Below are 22,758 nucleotides of genomic sequence, written 5' to 3'. Positions count from 1 at the left end.
AGGATATAATAAATTAATATATGGGTGTTTTTTTTAAATTTAGTACAAAAATCTCCCAAACATTAGCAGATGTGAAAAACTTTTAGTTGTTCAAGATTTGACAGCGATCAATAGATTATTTAAAAACATATATTTTCGGAGACTTTTTAGGTTGCTCCTAGCTCCGTAAATTTTAATTTTAGCATAAAATGATAAACACAAAAGTTTAAAGAAATTTTATTCTTAATAATAATGGCACGAAATTAGTGAAATATATGAAAAAGAAATAGTTTTTTTATGGAAATCTTACTGTATTTATCTTTTTATTTATGATTTTTTCTGTTTTTTGAGTTTTCTACTGATAATGTTCTCCCTTCTCTACTCCCATGTCTCGTTCCGGCTGGACGATGACTCTCTTCCACTTTTATTATCTTTTCAGGTTGCGTTTAGTATGGGTTGTCTCGCATGGGACTTTATCTTAGGAAGGAAAAATGTTATGAAGATGAAGATGAATGTTGATATATTAGCGATTTTTTTTGTTACGTATTATACGTATTATTAAAATTAATGCAAATAAGTAGTTGTATTTTTACCTTTTTCTTTTATCAAACAATGAATAAATGAGTAAACATTTTCAAAAATGACTGTACTTAAAAAATATATAAAGAAAATTAAAAAAAAATGATAAGTTTATAATTTTAAGTGGTTTTAACTTGAACTTTAGACCTGCATGATATGACTGGATGTAACTAAAATCCTAATTTTTAATGGTAAATAAGATTCCATTTGCAAAAAAAAAAAGATTTTTGTACTATTAATAATTGAAATTACTAATCAAACAAGAACTAAATTTATTCAACAGATTATTATGATGAGTTAAAGTAAAATCTCATTTTAGGTAAAAAATTTACAGATATTATTCAGTCTGCAAATGTCATTTTTGACACAAAATCTTTAATATCTCAGGAATGTGACATTTAAAAAGCATTAACATATATGGTGTTACATTTAAAATAAAAAAGTTCACACCCGCTTCTGGTACGAAAATATTTTAGGTAGATTGCGCCCATCATACGTTAGTTCAATTCCAAATATTCAAATTTTTGCCACATATAATTTTCCCATATTAAGTTGTTAATTCTTCAGCTACGTTAGGACTAAAGCGTCTAAGATTACCTCTTTTAAAGACGTGTTGGTTGCATCACTCGGCGAAAAAAAAATAATAACACTAATTTTCTCCGCAAAAATTTCAAGCTTTCGCATTTTTGCAACAGTCTAAAATATTGCTTTGTAAGGTAACTAATGAAACCGAATATTAAAATACATTTTTCCTGCGTTGTGCAACGAGCACCGATAATTAGACGATGATAAATAGAAACTGCTATATTATAAATATTTTCGTAAAATGTTATTAAGTAACTTTTGCCAAAATGCTCTGCCCCGGCTCTGGTGGTCAATGATCATTATATCTAAGGGCGCTCGACAAATGGAAACAGCACATTAGGCAAGACTTTAGTCACGTTACGAGTTTCATTTGGTACTAGTGGAGCAAGTGTTGAATAAGAAAATGGTTGTCTAATGATTTATTAAAGTTGCAAGTTTTTGTTTTGACAGATATAAAACAATGAATCGTTTTTAACCGCTTCTATTTGGGTCTCTTGCTCTTTCCGTATAAAATATTCAAATATTTTTTTTTTACATTATTTACGGGCTATAAATAACAAACTGTGTTTCAGTTTTGATAAATGTTGTGCACTTAAATATACAAGGAAGAAAATAGCAGTGGGTAGTCAGGCATGGGAAAATATACTTTTTCTACTCCCGTCTGTAAAATACCTAATTACCCACCGATCTAGCGTGCGGGAAGCGTCACTTTACCACGTCAGTTTCGTTTCCCATGAATCCGAGCCACTTCGGACATTTCCGGGATTTTACCGCACGGATTTGAGAGCAATCGGATGTTTTCGGAGATATTTCCCACGCTTTGAATTTTGACGTTTGTCAATTCTGACGGTCATGTCAGTGAATGTATTCGTGTTGTTTGGCCAAAAAATACCCAAAACTTAACGGTAGTAGAAAAAGTATAGTATGCAACACGTTCGGTAAACTTTTTAACTCACTCGTTTATTAAAAACTCGTGAGTCAAATGCTGTTTACCGCACTTGTTGCATAATATACTATTGATGATAGACAGTCTGAATTTTGATTGTCATATAAATGCCGTTGTAAATAAAGCATATACTTCAAAAAAATACATCTAAATTAAAACACTATTAGCTGAATTTAAATTGAAACATTTAAAATCTAGAAATATCGTAGCATAATAATAGTATATTATGCCAAAAGTTTCGTAAACGGCATTTGAGTCTGTTTTGACACAAGCGGAGTAAGTGCTTTATAAACAAGTGACTTAAAAAAATATATCTTATTGCATACTATACTTTTTCTACGATCATTAGTTTTTGATTACATTTTGCAAAATAACATTAACCCATTTATCCGTGGGTAATATCCCAGAAATGTCCAAATTGGTAGCCGTAGGGGGTTTAAACTCCTTATAATGTGTTTTTTTTTTTGGAATATATTACACATTGCACCGTATCGGCATGGATTTTTTAAAGACGAATTTTTGCCATGAAGATTTTGCCAAAAATTACTTAGTTCCGTGTTATTAGACTAGACTCTTCATTCTTAGACAATAAAGAAGAAAATCAATTAATTCGCAAGAAATTGGCCTAGTCGGGGTAATAAACATCGAACGGTTGCGTACTAGAGCGTTCCGTTTGAATAATGGGGTCAAAAAATCGATTTTAACGACTTTGGAATATAAATACTGAGATTGAATTTGAATTTATGCTCGCAGGGAAGCCGGCTTTCATGATAATAAATCTAGATCTACGGCCGAAGTTCTCCTACACAGATCGGGCGGTGCTCGTGATTCTGTTGCGAAATGAGACCCGTAGTTTTAAATCAGTTGTATTTTTTGATCCTCTAGCACCAGGAACCAGAGCGAGCGGATGCGTATGTCGCCATTGCCATTTTAAGGTTTTTGATTATGTATCGTTTTTCAATTTTACAATTAACCTTTCTAGTTAACGCTGCGTTTGGTTTAGTTATAAGTAATACTGGGTTCTCTTAAATATTTTGTAGGTATTAATAGAATATAATTTGAAACTTTTCGAAACTTATTTAATAACAAATTATCCCTGCAAAATAAAACATAGGTTGGATGATAATCTTGCTTCACTGTCCATATCTTTCAACGCTCAAAGATTATAATAGTTCTGCATTCCTTTCTTCTTTCATTTTATATAAACTTTCTCCTTTTTGATTTATTTCTACTTTAGATCTACTGTCGGCTTTATGTAAAACCTGAGCAGTTGGCCTGGTTCTCGGAAATATATACTATTAGGTGTCTCCCCGTAAGTTTTTACATTTTTGATTAAATTACCAGTGATTCTTTGTTTCGTAAGAATTCAACACCTTTTAGAAAAAATACCACGGACTTTTTGAATGCGAATGGGTCATTTTTTCAGTTTTCATCATGTTTCAACAATAAACTCAAACCGTCGCCCCCTAGGAGGAACGTCTAAATAAGATAAAACATATGCAAAACATAAAATTGCCAATTTTTATTATTATGCTATAAAACCTTCTCCAATTAATGAAAAAATTCAAAATAAAATCTAAATTTTAAACGCGCTATATCTCCAAAAAATTAAAATAAAAATTAGTGGTTTTAGCTAGTATTCCATAGGCTTAGTATTGTATCTATGATGATTGTCAAGGTTTGCAAGAGTGGTAGGTAGACAGACAGTTAGTAGACCCACCTGTGTCCCAGTGTTTAAAATCCTAATTATAAATACTTTCCGGCATTTGTCGGCAAAGTTGGGTATTGAAAATAGTAAATTCTAAATCTCCTGGGTCTCTTATAGTCAAGTCAAGTAATAGCTACCACTCAAAACAATTTATTGAATTAATCTAAATAAGAAATAATTTGTGAAATAAATGCTGAAAAACGAGATATAGGAGATTGTAAATTTAAATAAACTCAAAGTGTGTAAAGAGTGCAATTGAACGAGTTTGTAGCAAGGCATAACACCACTTTTAAACTGAGAGACGTTGAAACTCTCTTGCAAGAGAGAATAATTAATATCTCCATTATCGGTCCATCTCTATAACTACAATCACAGTTTCCTGTCTGTCTAATCTTCTAGTCAAATCCTTTCGTTCCTCGACACTGACTACTATGTACTCCAGTTTTTATTTTGGGAGTATTGTTCATGTCGTCTTTGTCTGCCGCCACTAGGTGGTCTTGAGCAAAGAGTAAAATGTACAGGATTTGTTCTTCCGCTGGAATTCTTATTCCTGGGCATTTTCTTTTCCAGGTTTTCTGTATACATTTCAAATAAGATCGGTATTAGTGAGCAGCCCTGCCCAGCCTCATTTAATATTTTTATTGTTTGAGTATAGTACTGATTCCATAGAAATCCACAACTTACTTGAACTGTATCGTATACCTTTTGTAAGTCCACGAATAGATGAACCGTCCTTCCTCGTTCTAGCCCCTTCTTAGCTAGGTGCTTCAGTACATGATGTATTTAAACCTTTAGTAAATAAATTTGCCAGTACTTGATGGGGCAGCCTTCAAAATTTCGACTGGTATATTATCGATGCCGTGTGCCGTTTTTTTTTAAATTTTTTGTGAAGTGCTGAATCTATCTATTTTTTGCTGTTCGGTTTGTGTTGCATTGATTGGTGCCTCTCAAAATGATTCACGAATCCTGTTCTATTTTCCACATGTAATACGATTTCCATTCTTCCATAGAGATGACGCTTTTTGCAATCCTTGCACCATTTTCCATGCTTTAGTTACCTGCTTCAATACTTAATGTTTGCCCATTTCATCTCTTTCTGTACATTTTATTTATTATTATATTAATTGTTCTAATAAGCTACCTGCAATTCCAAATATACATTTTATTACTCGGTCGCATTAAGAAACAGGCTACAGTATCTCCAATTTAGAAATTAACCATTCTTTATGAATCGCCCGTATAGATTCTTTCGACATGACGAATGAAGCGATTTTTGGAGATACCATCTCGGGCTTATCGGGACCCGGAGCCACGTGACCTCCGCCGCTGCGCACCTATAATACCCCGGGACATGCAATTTACTCTAATACATAACATTTTAGCCGTAACTTCGTTATGATACACCCGGAAGACGAATTCAGATCGCGCACATCATCTCGGCCTTCCACTCTCGTGTAGCTTAATTGCGGTAGGCAGGTACCGATCGCATTTTTCCCTCTTCGCCCTGTAGATATGGGACCGCGTTCGCGCCGGACGGTAGTTAGAGTACGAAAAAGGAATCGCGCATAACTGTACAGAGGTCAGGCGGCCGGCCGTTCGCGAAATAGACAATAAAACTCAAATTGAATGCTGCGCGTTGTCGGTTCGCAATTAATCGCCGCGTTAAAATCGCTCTTAACGGTAATCTCGGGCGCGATTTGCTTTTGTTTCGTCGATGCCCCTCGCGTCGCTTATGTGCCCGACGCTTTCGGATTTAGCAACGCGCATTAAGTAACGATTAATCGTCGACGAGCCGTTTCGCACACTTCGATGTGTGAATTCGTCTCGTGATGCGTTGTTCGTTCTATGGACTTATTTGACCCAATCCCTTAGTGTAATATAAACCACACAAAAATTAACGCATCACGTAACAACGTCGTATCTATGCAAGGTTCTAATTTTTTATTAGGTACGCAAAAAATTGGAATAACAAGAAACGTAAAATCCCAAAACAATATCCACATTTGAATTTAACATATCAGAGCAGCTTAAGCAAATTTAAAAAGTGTAAAGTTAGGGTTCCGAATGGGCTTACACGCCATTTAACTGTTGAAGAGGCCATCAGAGCAGTTGTTCTTGTTGAGGAGATCCGAAGCCAAAGCAGATAGAACAAAAACAGTTTTATATTTTTAAATCGCTGAAATTATGCACTACATTACTGATATAAGCAACAATAGCTGTTTGGAATTTATTTTTGCTGCTGGAACTTTATGTAGTGACATATAATACCATTTATAGTATATTTCAAAATTTATCTAATTAGAATCAAATAACTTGCAAAGTGACATCTATGGATATCTTGGCTAGACTAGAGGGGATAGTTTCAGTATGGCAAAGTCATAAAACAAAATTTAGAAGCACAAATAAAAGAATCGGAAGAGCAAAAAAAAATTATCAGTACTGGCAAATTTATTTACTAAAAGTTTAAATGTTGAAAGAATGAATGCGTTGAATGAAAGGAAAAAAAACGATTATTTCATTAATACATAAAAAGGAAAGCCGACGAGACTGCACAAACTATTGAGGGAATAGTGTCATTTGTACAATAGGCCGCCTGTGTGGCAAAGTCATAAAACAAAATGTAGAAGCGTAAATAACAGAATCGAAAGAGCAAAATGGCTTTAGAGCGATTCGCTCGAGTATTGAACCACCTAGCTGAGAACGAGGAAGGACGGATCATCTATTCGTGAACTTACAAGGCAAAAGGCAGCTCCATCAAGTACTGGTAAATTTATTTACAAAAGGTTTAAATACTGAGGACCCGCCTAATGAAAGAAAAAAAAAACGATTATTTCATTAATACATCATGTACTGAAGCACCTAGTGGAGAAGGGACTAGAACGAGGAAGGACGGTTCATCTATTCCTCAACTTACAAAAGGTATACGATACAGTTCAACTAAGTTGTGGATTGCTATGCAAAATTTTGGAATTCAAGCAATAAAAATATTAAATGAGGATTGCGACAGTGCAGTTAAAATTGGAAATAATATTTTGTCACAAATTCAATGTAAATAATGCACTAAGGCGGGGTTGCGAAATAACGGGTGATTCAATAAGAGTTTCCATATTACAATCTGAAATATTTTTGAAAAGCCGTTGTATTTGTTTATTATCATATAAGATTTCTAACATCAAAACATAAACAAAATTAGTCATGGAGCAATATACGACTGAACAACGTGTAAAAATTTTGTACGCCTTTTATGAAAATGGTCGATCAAGGAAAAATGCATTTCGGGCTCTACGTGAATTTTTCGGCGCGCAAAATCGACCTTCTGAGAGGACAATTTGGAATGTGGTTCAAAAATTTGAACAAACTGGATCTGTAAGTAACCTCAAAAGTTCAAATAACTCAGGAGTTGAAACCTCGAGACCATCATCAGCCCCGCGTGTTTACGGAATCAAGGGGGTCATTTTTTAGCGGTGAGCCACATTTTCACGTTGGTGGCTTTGTAATCAAACACAATGCTCGCATTTGGGGATTAGAAAATCCAAGAGAGATTGTTCAAAAAGCAATGCATCCTCAAAAAGTGACTGTTTGGTGTGGAGGAATAATTGACCCTTTTTTTTTCGAGGATAATGCGGAGAACGCTGTTACGGTTAATGGTGTTCGCTATCGAAACATGATATCTGATTTTTTCTGGGAGCAGTTGGAAGGTAAAGGCAACATTGAAGATTTGTGGTTCCAACAGGATGGAGCCACTTGTCACACATCCATAGAATCGATGCAATTGCTGCGGGGCAAGTTTCCTGCTCGGATTATCTCACGTAACGGCGATATCAATTGGCCGCCGCGATCATATGATCTTACTCCCCTAGATTTTTTTTGGGGTATCTAAAAAGCAGAGTCTATAGAAATAAACCAAACACTATTCCAGAGCTGAAACAGGAGATTAGACGCGAAATAGCCGACATACAACCTGAATTGTGTCAAAAAGTAATAATAAACTTCAATAAACGAATTACGTCATGTTACATGAGTCGCGAGGGTCATTTGAATGACATCATCTTTCATACGTAATTGTAATACACTAATTTAAAATGGCAAATAAAAATGTTTGTATATTTTTATATCCTTCCGAATTAGTTTTGATAATGATTCAAGCCCAATATCCAAAACACCACTTTACTTTGAAAACTAGAAGAGTTACCGTTTGTTCTTGATCTATATGCATCTTAAATCACATTCCATTTTTACGTTTTCAGTCAAAATTTTTTGGCTTTCTTCGTATATACTTCCTAGCCTTCTTAGATGTAGTGTTATGCGCAATTTTCTACACAGTCCTTAAACTGATTCGCAGTGCTAGTATATCCTGGATATTCGTTGGCTACTCTCCACTATCTCTTTCATTAAGTATGTAATGCCTGCCAGCCATTTCGTTGCAGGTAATAGCCAATAACATCCTAAATAGATTTAATCCACTTTAAACATAAGCTGATTTAATCACAATGAATAACTTGCATTCTCTATAGTAATATTAATAACTTTGGTTATTTTTTGCATGACAACCGATGACCACAGAACAGCGGAATAATTTTATTAATGTCTACCCATTGAAATGAAATTAATTGCATATGGGTTCTACAGGTTAGCCTCCATGCTACGACAACGCAATAAGCACGACTAAAAATAAACAAAGGATATCGAACCCGTCATTAGTCTCTGTGGCCGTTCGGCCGACGAGCTTCCATTAATGTTTCGAAATTAGAAAACACACAAGACCGCAGCCCAAATTACAATAACCGCAAAATCACGGATTAAAATTGATAAAGCATACAAACGTAATATCGCGTATTTTGCCGCCTCAGCGTACCTGAGGGTGATTATTGGTGGCTTCACCGCCTATCTTTTTCGACACTCGTTTTTGATCGCAACCCCTCCCCGAAAGAGAAGGCATTCGTTAATAACGTTCTCAGCTGTTACGGACTCGCGCTATCTTCAAACAAAAGGGTCCAACAGAAGGTACTAATAGTCTTATTCTTCCGAAGATTGGGCGGCAACGGTGACAGAGAACTGTTTTAGTTTGACGTAAACACCATCTGTTGCGTCCTAATCGCTTGTTTTCGTTTTCTAGTCGTGGGCCATGCTTTCGTATTATTCCGCAACTTCCCCCAGAGAATATGGTTTAATTTAAATTCAGTTAAAGTTAAACTTACAATTGAAAACCTTCCTGGGCTGCCCAAAAATTACATCTTCCCAATTTTAGTTTAGAAAAAGGAATACAGATGCGAAGTGCATAAAAAAAACTTGCTCCTAACAACTTCGTCAAATCAAATTTAAAAGAAAATGCTGAATAGAAACATTCTACAATCGAACTTGCTGCTGTTAGCTCCTTCAGGGCTTAACTGAAACTGCCAGTTAAGTTCTGAAGAAGCCAACAGGATGATGCGAGTCAGTTTCGGTTAAGCTCTGAAGATGCCAACAGGATGATTGGCCAAACGTCAGCCAGTTCGATTCATCAACAACCGACACAGGAGGAAACCAGAAGATTTGTAAAAAGTATTACAGCAGCCTGCGGAACTGTATAGAATCTTTGCGCTATCGCCTTTGGTGAAACTATGGATGCTGAACATGAACTTTAGTAGTAGCATCTAGGATATCGGGATTCCTTCGAACCGTGATATGGAGGAATAAATACCTAAGTATCGAAAGCAAAACACGGATATATAAAGCTTGTGTTAGACCAATTATGACATACGCCATAGAAACGAGGGCGAAGACTGCAGCTACTAAACAGATTCTTAAAATGACCGAGATGAAGACATTACGCTCAATCACAGGGAAAACGCTAAGAGACAGAATATGGAGCAATGAAATTAGAAGAATGTGTGACGTTCCGGATATAGTGAGATGGGCCAGAACTAGAAGAAGACCATGGAGAGATCATGTCAATAGAATGGAAGACGATCGACTGGCGAAAATCGGAAAGGAAGAGAGACCCAATACAAACAGACCTCCCGGAAGACCGCCAAAGCGCTGGTATGCGAGCTGGACCTCGGAGTCACAACTTAGGCTGCTTCCTTGAAAACACAAGACATAGTCTTAAAATAAGAAGAAGAACATGAACTTCGTAGGGAATAACATTGATATAGGTTCTTTTTGTTCTGTTGAAATATTTTCATTGCTTCGCAAAAGGTTGAGCTGTGCTCCTTGACGAGACTTCGAGGGCTATGTTATCGGCGAATTTATTAGCTTGTTGGAGTCCGTTCCCTAGTACTCAGGTCGCTTATTATCACTATCTCGCTATCTCGTGACTTGTAACAATTCAAAACTAACATGGATGTTATTTTGATGGATTACATAGCTATTGCTAATTTTCCAATTGGACTAGGCTATAACGATTTTTTTCTAGAAAACTGCCACTTTAAGACGTCAGTTTTGCTAGCTGCCGTCGCGAGCCACTTCGGATATATTCGTCACTTTAGTCACAAGTTTGAAAGGGATAGGACGATTCTGACTATCACGTCACAGATACTGAATGCGGTGTGATGTAAACAAATCAACTGTGTTCGTGCTGTTTTGCAAAGATACACTGAAAAACTAATGCAGGTGGAAAAAGTGGGGAACACTCAACAATACTCGTGCCAGTGGAACTCATGACTACAGTGACGTCTATCAAACTGTAGTATCTGTTTATTTAAGTAGTGAAAACACTTTATTTAACCTTTTTTTTAATTAATAAAAGAATGTCTAGAGTTATGTATATTTAGCAATAATATGCATAACAAATATCAGATTTAACATTGGTTTATTAAAACATTTAAATGATACGACGTACATAAAATGTCTAATAACTTTATTTTGAGATAATACATATTGTTTTCAAATAAAGTACACAAATACATGATATAAACATACATACATAAAATACATTATATAAACAAATTCATATCGTCATATCATAAGTAATGAAATCTTAACTTAAAGTTAAACAAACGTTTGCAAGATATGAGGAAGCAAACTTTTTACATCTTTTGCGTATTTTTGTTTATATATCCTCCTACTCTTTGGAAAATAATAAATTGCAATGTGGCCACTAGCAATACATGTAAAATTTCTATATTATCTATATTATTATGATGTGAGTAGTATTCAAATTAATTTTCTCTTCAGCCTTCATGCTCACCACATAACACTTAAACTCAGAGCCCCTGTATTTCGCAAATGAAGCTTCCGCGTTTACCGGGTGTCTCACTAAAGACAACAAAGTACAGCCTTAGGGAAACGGACGGTAATAGACAAACAACAACAACAAAAAACATAACAATAACCTTGATTACCCCTCAATATGAATAATTAGATATTTAGAATATTTGGATATATGCATAATATTTCCGTTTACCATTCTAAGTCAGAAATATCACTAGAATCACTAAAGTCGTCGTCAATATTAATAATAGGTGGAATAATATCCTGCCTGTCCATTAAATTTTCTCTATTATACCACTCTTCAATTATTCCTTCTGTATTTCTAATGGAAGTTTTACCCATTTAAGGGGTAAGAATTTCCAGTGCCTCTACCACATTTTTAAACAATCTTGGTTATAAGTGAAATGGAGGTAATCGTAAAACTTTTTACCCAGTCATCTACTACATACTTCTTTGTTGGCTTATTCCTAAAAGAGCCGTTAGTCATAAAATGCATAAAATTTGGGTATTGTAGGTACTCACCATGCTAAAAGGATTAGAAATTGAGAATAAGTTTCTGCTTTAATAACAGACTGTGGTGAGGAGCATTGTCGACAACAGTGATATACTGTTCACTCAAGTTTTTCATTTCTATTCTCATTCTTCATTTTTATTCTCAATCTTCATTTTTCATTTTTTTTCTCTTTATCTCTTTATTTCATTAAGTTAGGTTTTCGATGAAAATGCAAGTGATGATTCAATGAATCAATTTTTATTACCATCATGAACCTTTGTAGGTCGGTTGTCGTCACAGGGGGTTAATAGTAACATTTTGGAAGATCGCACAATAATTTATTAAAAAATCAGCAAGTAAATAATTTTAAGCTTAAAATTGCACCTGACTTTCCAGAACCACAAACTCATAATAAAATTAATGTCAATAAATCGATTTGGCAATTCACGTTTTTTAGACTAGTGCCACCAGCTGAATCGCGAGCGGGAAATTTAAATTTCAGCTACACGATAGAAGTTTTTTAAAAAAAAAAATGGATCGACGTCGCCTTTCTCCGTAAAACCAAACAAACAATTTTGCAAGTAACAGCACCGAGCAGTCGACGTTTCGTCGCTTTCAACGGATACCGTTGCCTGGAGAATTTGTGAATGAAATTTTCGTTCGTTTTCTATTGCGGACGCTTCTCGCTCCATTGAAGTCGAGGAAAAAAGATTAAAAACCGCTCCTGATGAGAAAACAGCCGCCACGGTATACCGAATTAAACCCGTTCATCACTGTTTAAGGTGTGAGAAACTAATATCAAAACTAATCATGCATGTACCGCTAACGGTGAGCAGCTTTTTCCGTTTTTTCACTTTTTCCGTCGCGCTTTTGTTCGCCTACATGCAAAGCGACCGGCTGCGGCAACCGGAGTATCAGCATTGAGGTTCTTTGTCGTTCGGATAGAACCGATCGCGGAAACAAATATCCATTCTCAAAATTTCTAGTTGAAACTCGAAGTTTTACCTTTACTTTTTTCGTTTTTCATATCCCAGTAGCGCTTTTAGCTTTAGAAAAAAAATAGAAAGTTGCGTATGTTCACCGTGTTCCAAATAAAACGACCCATAGGAAATAGGAATAAAAGTTTCCTACAAAAGTTTCTTGGACTCTCCTGAATATTTAAAATATTATAATCTTGTTGATACAGGGTATCCCAAAAGTGTCCCCTCCAACATTAACTTCGTTATTTTAAATGAAACGCCCTGTATATATCGACATTTTTGAAATCCTTGGTTAAAATAAAGGTCACTTTCTCAAGAAATTCCTATACGATTTTTGCATAGTTTAGGCAGAAATTAAGGATATGTGTTTTTTTTTTCATATTTTGATGCCCCATATAAAATTGTGTTGTGACGTTACTGATCCAGGTATTGCAACGAAAATTTAGCCACAGACTAAGGAGATGATGCACTACTCAATCAGTTTGACAGATGTGCCTCAGCTTATAAAGGGTGTCCCAAATAGGTGGTGCCGTTTTGGCGAATTTAATTAACAAAATCTCAAGATATTCAAACTATATTTTTATTTATACATCAATTCTATGACAAAAAACAAGATAATTTCGAAATTTATCTTATATTTAAATTTTACTTACTTTTTGGGATATTCGAGGTTTGAGATAACACCCGTATAAATTCTCGTTGAATTTAAAGCTGCCAACATCAAAGACACTTCTTTTAAAGATATAATACTCCAGATATTCGAATAAAACATATTGCTAACAATATAGGGTGTCCATTAATACGTTTAAATTTTGAGAAAAATCTACTCTATACTACACACTTTAACAGATTTAATAAAACTTCAGAATTAATATTTAAAGAAACATTTAATAGTTAATTATCTAGATTGATTGAAAATAGCTAATAACAAAATTAAATAACTAAAGTTTATAGGTTAACCAAAAAATTATAACTTATTTAAAATACAAATAAAATATATACTAACAAAGAACTTGACAACTACGAACTTTTTAAATAGAAATTTGAAAAACAACAAAAACAAACAGAAATTTGTTTCCTTGGTTAGTTAGCCTATAAACTTTAATGACTTATTTTTTTATTTGGTATTTTCAATCAAGCTAGATAATTAACCATTAAATGTTTTTTTAAATATGAATTCTGAAGATTTATTAAATCTGTATTGTTAGCAGCTGTGTTGTTGGGCAGCTTTAAATTCAACAAGAATTTATGCCGATGTCATCTTAAACATCGAATATCTGAAAAAGTAAGAAAACAATTAAATTACAAACTTCTGAATAAAAATATAGGGTGTTTCATTTGAAAATCTTGTGATGTTGTGCCTATTTGTCACACCCTGTATAATCTGAGGCGCATCTTTCAAACTGATTGACTAGTGCATCATCTCTTTTGTCTGTGGTTAAATTTTAGTTGCAATACCTGGATCAGTAGCGTCACAACACAATTTTATGTGGGGCAATCAAAATATAAAAAAAAACTCAATTTCTGTCTAAACTATGCAAAATTCGAATAGGAATTTCTTAAGAAAGTGAGCTTTATTTTAACCAAGGATTTCAAAAATGTCGATATATACAGGGCGTTTCATTTAAAATAACGAAGTTAATGTTGGAGGGGACACTTTTGGGATACCCTGTATCAACAAGATTATAATATTTTAAATCTTCAGGAAAGTCCAAGAAACTTTTGTACGAACCTTTTTTGCGTAGTTTTATTTGGCACACCACCTAAAATCGTAAATAAGGAAATTTGTTCTTATTATTCTGGAATTTTGCCATAAATTTTTGAGATGTGCTAACCCTAACAGTTTTCCCTTTCTCTTTTTTAATAATTCATGCGCCAACACTCAGCTGGAGATTAATATTAACGAATTTCGCTTTGTTGAAATTTGGCAACGTAGATTGTAAGCCCGGGAGATATGTCTAGAACTGACTAATTTTTCGTATTTGCTTTGAAAAAGTCACTAAAAGTATAACTTTTTTTACTCCCGAGGTGCTTGACTAAATAATTTTTTATAAATATTTATTTTTGGAAGCTGCTCACAATAAAATCCATTCTACAAAATTAACACTAAATAGAATATTTAAAACGATGTACGATGAAACGTATGTAGCCTATGACTTAACGATTTCCGCAGAAAAAGTTTCTGTTTTTCTTCAAATATTGAATTTTTAGTATCTTAACTTTTTTCTAATTTTTTGATAACGAAGCTCCAGCCTAGGATATTGGTATGTTTTTTAAGCTATTAGCATTCAAAAAATACATTTATTTAGCCATTTAAATTCATTCAAATCTGGTTTCTGAAAAAGAAATATATGACATCGTCAGATATCTGAGCAATTCCAGTTGCACCGACTGCTTTGGCATGAATTCCACTGTAATTAAGCACACGTTAGACTTCCTGGTGGAGCCATTAACAAATGTAATTAACGCAATCCTCTCGATCGGTGAATTTTCAACTGACTTAAAAATAGCAAAAGTAATCCCTATTCGAGTAGTACTGCTTAAACAATTGGAACGGCTCTCAAAGTAAGCTGGTCCCAATAATTTGAGGTTAGTAACTTTTTTACCATACTCACAATTTGAAATTCGTGAAAAACAATCGACGAGATACGCTCTCATGCATTTTGTAGCCAGAGTGATGAAACTACCTGACGAAGTTGAAACTTCTCAAACACTTTTAAGCGATCTCGTGAAAGCCTTCAACTGTGAGGCCCATAACATCGTAATTAATAAGTTAATATGGCACTCTACTTAAACTCTTAAAGATCTAGCTCACTGTTTTCAATTTGTGGAATGAAATGGCAGAACAAGTAAGAGTATTTTAGCAATGTTGTTCTTCAGGGTTCGGTTCTCGTTGGCTCTGTTGTTCATCAATTACATAAACGATCTTCTCATTTCTTTGCCGGATGCGCAAGTGACATTGTTTGCTGATGACACGGCCATTTTAATCTCAGCTAAACGCCAAAGCCTCACCACCCACAAATGCGACTAGATCAAGTTTAAATGACCAAGAGCGTAGTCCAGCAATGATTTCCGTTAACAATATCATGCACCAAGATCAATCCAGATAATGCCACGAGCAGGAAGTACAGCTCCTCACTTTCTCAAAACATGTCGACTCTTTACCACATGTCAAATTTAAAAGGGTAATGGGGCAATTTCTGTTAGAGAAGTTCATTATATAGAGCAAATGAATAGAGCTTAGTAAGTATTAAAACCTTATGTTATTTATGTATCAAATCCGCTTGTGATGATATCTGCTGAGTTACAATTTGTTGTTCCGTAAAACCTAGTTCACACGATTTTAGGTCATACATATATTTTTTTTAATCGCCAGCCGTTTTGAAATACCAATGCACTACCAGGGCACCCTGTATCTAAATTTGAAGTTCAACATAAAATTCCAAATTTTAGGATTCGATATTTATTTTTGCGGCGTCTCTTCTATACGCTAACTCACAGAACTTATTATAACGTAATGAATAATATACGAAGTGTATAAAAACCTTAACTTTTATAACAGTTTATACTTATCTACATTACTTATAAGAAACTGAGCACGTTTCCCCAAAGAAAATAATAAGCAACAACTGAAAAGTGCACAATTGGCAGTTCACATTTCAATACATATAGTTTTCAATTGGTTTTCAGTTTACTTTTAGTTTAATGCCGTTTATATAAATAACTTTTTGGTAATTTATAAAACTGTAGGCAAAAATACCAAATCAAATTAAATTTTTACTGAAAAGGCGATATTGCTATTAACTAGATAAGTTTCCAACGTGTTTCCGATAGTTTAGGTTTTTTATATGGAACTTGATGAACATGGGCTCTCTTGTATGTTCCGCATTTCAATTTCAAAAAAAATATATTGTGTATTTATTACAGAGCTAATAAATATAAAGCAAAAGTTTTATATGAGACTAAAATTTGATAACCCTTACCTTTATAAGTTTTGAGTGCTACAGGGAAAACATTTCGCTATTAATTGGTAGTGTTTTATAAAATATGTAATGGGAACCTAAACGTAACCGTTACAGAATAAAAAACGTTAGTTAGAATGTCGGCCGGGCAATACGGAAACTTGACCGAAACCCGAAAAATTCGACACAATACCGAGAGGTCGCCCCGGGCGCCTCAATAAGTCCAGCCGATGTAGTAAATCATTTGTAATCAGCAGTCTGTAACAGATGTCAACGTAATGTTCAGGTCGGTCTCGAGCACTGCCGTGATTTAATGCTTCACTTGTTAATAAATCAATGCATATTTATTCTATTACGCGCATAAATTGTATCACTGCATTCCTTAAATCTCGCGAATAAATCAGCCTTTATTATTGGCCGAGAACAATTTGGTTCGTTAGGTTCGCCGTTTGCGTAATCGCCTTGTCGTCCACATCCACTTCTACGAATTAGTTGATCCATTGTCGACGTAATCACCATTTTGATGTAGAAGCGTGTCGTCGGTCCATTGTTTTGGTACTGCCGGAACTCGTAAACATCTAATGCGAAGTATTTTAGACCACGGGATAACGTTTAAATGTAGAATTTTTGGATATTGTATATTATGCAACAATGCAAGTGACGGAAGAAGTTTATCAAGGGTTCAGTACTTTTTCTCTGAAACACTCTGGGATTCATTAAAAACTATAGAAAAAGTCGGTTAGATTGATTAGGGAGGCTCGGGGCCACCTGAAAACAATTGCATCGTTATTAGCGGTGAGCATATCAGCGTAATCGGTGTAATATTTCCAAAATGACAATTATTTTTAATCCATATGCTACACTTGCATATTTTTAAACTTAAACGATAGCGATTTTTTTCAGATTACAAATGAAATGAAAACAGTGCTTTCATTGCATTTTAGAACTCCTCCCCTTTTTGCGACCTCAACAAGGCCTTCGGTTGCATAGACAACAATAACTTCGATGACGTTACCTGCTACGCAGCGTCTTATCTGAATAATAGAGAAATTCCAGATAATACCAATGCTGACAACACCAAAGGAAATAACTTTAAGAATTTTAGAATTTTTGAATGGCTTGAATGTCTGATTGTGTGTCTCTAAAGTTTGCAAATGACGGCGGTTATGGCTTTTCTTTAAAAGATAATAAAGAGCTGTACTTAAATACAAATACACCAAATTACTTCCGGTTTCATAAACCCCAACAAGGAAACGACGTTTTTCTTAATATAACAGTAGATAACAAAGGACTCCTAAGTACAGCAGTAGGTGTTTTCAAAAGCCAAACGAGGACCCTCAGACAAGATAAGTCAAGTAGACCTTAGTAAGCAATTGTTTACTATGGCCGGTTTTTTATCCTCGAACTTATGCATATTGTTAGAAATAAACACCGCTTTATATTACGGGGTGCAACAAATAGTCATAACACTTGCAATTGTGGTAACCTTACCCTTCTAATCGTCTAGACTGTGGAGAGAAGTCTCCTGACTCAAGGGGAATAATTTTTTTTATCTATTGCTTACCGAAATATAGAACCAAGGGACGCCTAAGAATTTTAAAATCAAAATAAATCAGTTTCTAAGAAATAGCTGTATTTAAAATATTATTGAATTTTTTAAATTATTTTAAGTATCGTTTGCATAAATGCTGTATAAATGTTGTTTACCTGTCTTCATACATTATTAGCTATGTGTTATATGTGTAGTGCTGTTATGGTCGTTATTTTTGTTTCTTTTACTTGCTCCGTACATTTAATGTCTAATAAATTTGTATTTTCTCTAGTAAATAACCCCAAAATAATTTTTTAAATGTTCGAAATAACTCTAGCCCATTGTGCGCCGCAGCAATTTGTTTAGTGTAAAATCATACATACATACGCAATAGTACGTAGTACATACAATACAATATAAACAATAGTACAGCTAATAAAACACTATCACTCAGCCTGTACATGCTAGGGCACGTACTAAATTTGAACACCTTTTCCAGGACTAATTTTAAATAGCAAAGTTTATATAAACAATATGGTATACAATTTTTAAGGTTCTAAGCATCCCCTGACACCAATACTTCGAGACTAATATTCTTGCGGAGAGAAATATTTGTGCTCACCTTGAAAATGCTGTTTTTCTCATTCTCCTTTGTAGTTTGATTTATCTTTTTATTGAGTCATAGGTTTTTATTTCGCAAATGAAACTTTAAACTGTATTATCATCCCAAATTAAACACGCTGTAACTCAATAACGATTATTCGGTAAATATATTGCCCATTATTAAAGCGATTATTGATAAAACATGCTGCTCTTCATTAAAATTAATTTAGATTAACGATTTTCGAATTGGATTAAGATTTCTGTTGTGATTTTTCATATTAAAATGGACTGCTCCACGTATCTAACGAATTTGAACTAGAGACATATATACATCTGGAAAATAAAACCAACCCTCACCGTCCTAACCAAACTTCTTTTTAGTTAGATTTAGCGTTAGATGTAATACCAAGATATTTATTTGGTTCAACATTATTTATATATCCTTAACAACTGAACATGTTCGAACGTATTTTCGTCTGAAGTTGTCATGCGAAAATGGGTTTTGCAAGCACGAAAGTCACTCTTAGCTTCATTAGGATTCAATGGTCTACGTTCAAATCAAACACACATTGCACAAATATTACGATCGCCACTCCATTCAAGCAATAGTACAGCTAATAAAACACTTACTACCACTCAGCCTTCATTGTTGTAGGTAAATTTCGCAATACTGTTTTACGCTATGACATTGGCGTAGACCACTGCTATCGGATTCAAATTAAAAATGTGTTTTAATGCCGTCAGCCTTCAAATAGAAACCCTTCGACAAAAACGATTGATATATGCTTTATTTACTGATCACACTTAAAAGAAACTCAGAATGAGTTCAGAATCAAGATTGTCTTTTCTAGAATCGGCGAAATATTTCAATTTTATCAGGAAATCTTAATCTTTTCCGTCATTTTGTTGCCTACCTACAAAAATTCAATGAAGTTTCGTTTGCAGCGAAATACAAAAATTATCGACAAGCTACTCATGACTATTATGATATATGATCTAAAATTATTAAAAATTTTCTGTTTAGAGGAAGTTTTAGTCCTTAGGTCTTACAAAATTCATCAAATTGCTAGCAACGAACCGAATTCATATGATTTATACATACATTCATGAACAAGGGACTGTTGTGTAAAGTAGATTCTAAAAATGGATTCTACTTATCCCCTTAATATTTCTATTTATACGTACCAAGCTGTTTTATTACTTGCATATCTTGCAGTTTTTTTTAAGAGATAACCTACTTGATTGCATCGTGTAAATAATATATCTCTTAATATTAGTTTGTTACATTGACCCTTACAGCGCATTTCAGAATACAGGAGTATACGTTTTAATGCTTACCAGAATTGTAGGCTTCAGCCTTGGCGAGGCACCCGTCGACAATCGCGCAATTTTAAATTAAATGTCGTACAAGTGAAGTACATGCAAAACGGCGGTCTTGCATGGGAAAAAAACGCGCACGCTACGGATTGACAAACGTCCGAGATGCCATCAAAAGGAGCATTCCAACCGCATACACCAGCGGCGGATCAGCCACGAATTGTCCGCAAACTTTGTATTCGTATCTTATGAAACATTTAAAGCCGAGATTTTTTGCAGGTTTTTTTTATTCTTAAAGTGAAATGTGCCCTAAAACATTAAATTAAAATGCAAGAAAAACATTGATAAAATAGAAATTACTTTGTATGATTTATTTTAAAGATACTTCCACAAGCTACTGGAATGTACTTTTAGAAATTTCAATTCCTGTGTATTTTTCAAGCGTTCATTGCTGTGACATCAACCAAACACGCAAAAATGGGCCATCGTCATCATCTTATCATGTATCTTGATATATTCTGTAATCAAAGATAGACGAAATACCACAATATGTATTTTTGGAGTTCAACTTAAGAGTTTGTTTCCCTTTTATTGCTAATTGGTTTATTGTCACACAAATTTTAAGTGAGAACTGGCTGAAGCTACTACTGAAAGCTACTTATTGGAAAACATTTGCTGGCAGTTGGCGGTCAATTTTTGCTTACGATCTCTTCATCTGCTGAGTCTTCGGCTCTAGAAGACATTAACCTCGGATGGTTCAATGTAAAATCTTAAAAAAGAAAATTAAAATTTGCCCACCAGTCTCCAAGAAGCAGTAGTCGAAACGGTTGGAGATGTTTTAAGGACAGTAAAGGAAATTATTTATAAAAAAAATAGAATGTACTAATAAGAGTACTAAGACGTAGGAAAAAAAACCTCTTTAATGTTATAGACAACAAAATAAAAAAACTCACCGTCAACCAGTGCCTTATTAATTTGGTTCTATGTTCCTTGGATTTGTTTTAGTACTCGTGTGTAATATGATTCAACGGATTTTGCTATTTGAACTTTTCATGATCGTCATCTACATTGTTTTTCGTAATAATATTCTGTTGAATTTTGATTTTTGTATTCATGATACACATATTATTTTTTTTGGAAAGACTACGTATGTTGTTTATTTAAAATCCTTGAACGATACGCTGCCTTGTCTAATAAAATTAATGAAGGACAATTTTGGTAGCGGCTTTTCACTTATTTCACAATTCATATTATCATGATAGTCCAAACTTTTTGATGTGAAAGAAAAAATTAAACTTGCATCTGGAATAAATCCTGTTGAACAACCAGTATGCATTGTTTTCTTGTACCCTTTTAATCTGGACACCTTTCACTGATTACTCTTGCCAAAATTTTGAACCACCTTCATTGGAAAATATCCACTTCTAAAAATACTACTTTACAAAATTATGGCATGAAATTTGCACTATATTTTCTCAGTAATTGAACAATCTGACTCACTATCTATGTCTGTTCACGTAAAAATCTTCGCTTATAATCATTTTTATAGCGCAAACCAAATATTGTTATTAATTTTAATAATGATTCAAGTTCAATATCTAAAAAACTGTGATGTTTTAAGTTTATTTTGAAACTGGTGCTTTCAGTACTATTTTCTGGATTTGCTTTTGTTTAATGTGAATAATTTTACCGTGGTTACCCAAATGTTGATTTTAGAGTTATCCGATGGGTTTTGCCTAACGCCTCCTCTGGTAGAGCCGTTTCTCTCGCAAATCGGTTTCCGAGACAAAAACCATAGATCAAGGGATTTGAGAGTGCGCAACGCGAAAAGATTAATGGTGTTTCGGTGGTCAAGACACCCGATACCACAATTAGGTATTTTATTAATATTCGAGTTTTCCGAACGGCCGTTTGTAGGTGCGCCCGTGTACGACCACACCGTAATAAATCTCTATAATATTTCATGTTATCGTTTTCGGTATTTTTCGCGGGGTTTTCGCTAAACTGACGTAAGAGTAATCGCGACTCGGGGCCTCTGGGTCTACCCACGCTGTGTTGTATTGTCCATACCGAGTATCGAGCTATGAGGAAAATGTAGGTACTCGATTCTGATAGAATAAGTTTTAGCGTTTGATGAAACGAAATACACACATAACATAGACATTACACATTACACATCCAGCATAAGATGTGGCAACCGACTCAGCGTTCTGAAAGGACACTTCTATTATATTAATCTTTCAGGTTTCAATTATAGAGGTGCACAGCCCGCAACACTTATGGATCTCTTATTTACATCCGTTTCATATTGGGAGAGTAGCCAAGTTATGAGCGACGAGCCTCATGAGTAGATTTCAGGGCGACCTACAGTAACAAATATTCTTATTTTTCAGGAGATTCTTCAGGTTTACAGTACTTATAGAGACTTTTCCAACAGAGTCAGCAATAAGTTACTAATAGCTAAGATCCGTGATTTTGCTTTTGATCAGCATATTATAATGTAGTTCTAAAGCTCTTTAACTAAACGTAAACATAAAAGTTAAAATAATACCAGCCGATATTGATGTTTTATATCTGGCATTCCACATTTCGCACTGTGGTCTCGATCTCCATCTTTGATATAAATATGTTTCTTATGTTTGCTTTAATGCTAATTTTGGTTAGTCTGAATTTCGTTTGAATGGTTCACATACAAACTTCAATAAATGATTTTCATCACATTTTGTAGCCGGTGAGTTTGAATATAAAATAAATTTCACTCCTTTAGAGAGAGTAAGCGAAGTGTAGGATCTTGGAGTTAATGGATATTGAAGTCTCTTTTAAGAATCATGTAAATATTTATCTCAATCTGTATTTTAAACACTATACTACGCCTCGGTTCCTT

General features: G+C 34.4%; 1 protein-coding gene across 6 annotated transcripts in view; it reads left to right on the top strand.

The window, feature by feature from the left end:
• LOC132698194 (paired box protein Pax-5) overlaps positions 1-22,758 on the top strand; it is a 259,029-nt gene that overhangs the window by 17,440 nt on the left and 218,831 nt on the right. The window lies entirely within an intron of this gene.

Source organism: Cylas formicarius, unplaced genomic scaffold, assembly GCF_029955315.1.
Source record: "Cylas formicarius isolate icCylForm1 unplaced genomic scaffold, icCylForm1.1 PGA_scaffold_2__14_contigs__length_35257938, whole genome shotgun sequence".
NCBI classification, from domain to species: domain Eukaryota; kingdom Metazoa; phylum Arthropoda; class Insecta; order Coleoptera; family Brentidae; genus Cylas; species Cylas formicarius.
The sequence above is the reverse complement of the archived record's forward strand: the minus strand, read 5'-3'. Positions and strand labels throughout refer to the sequence as shown.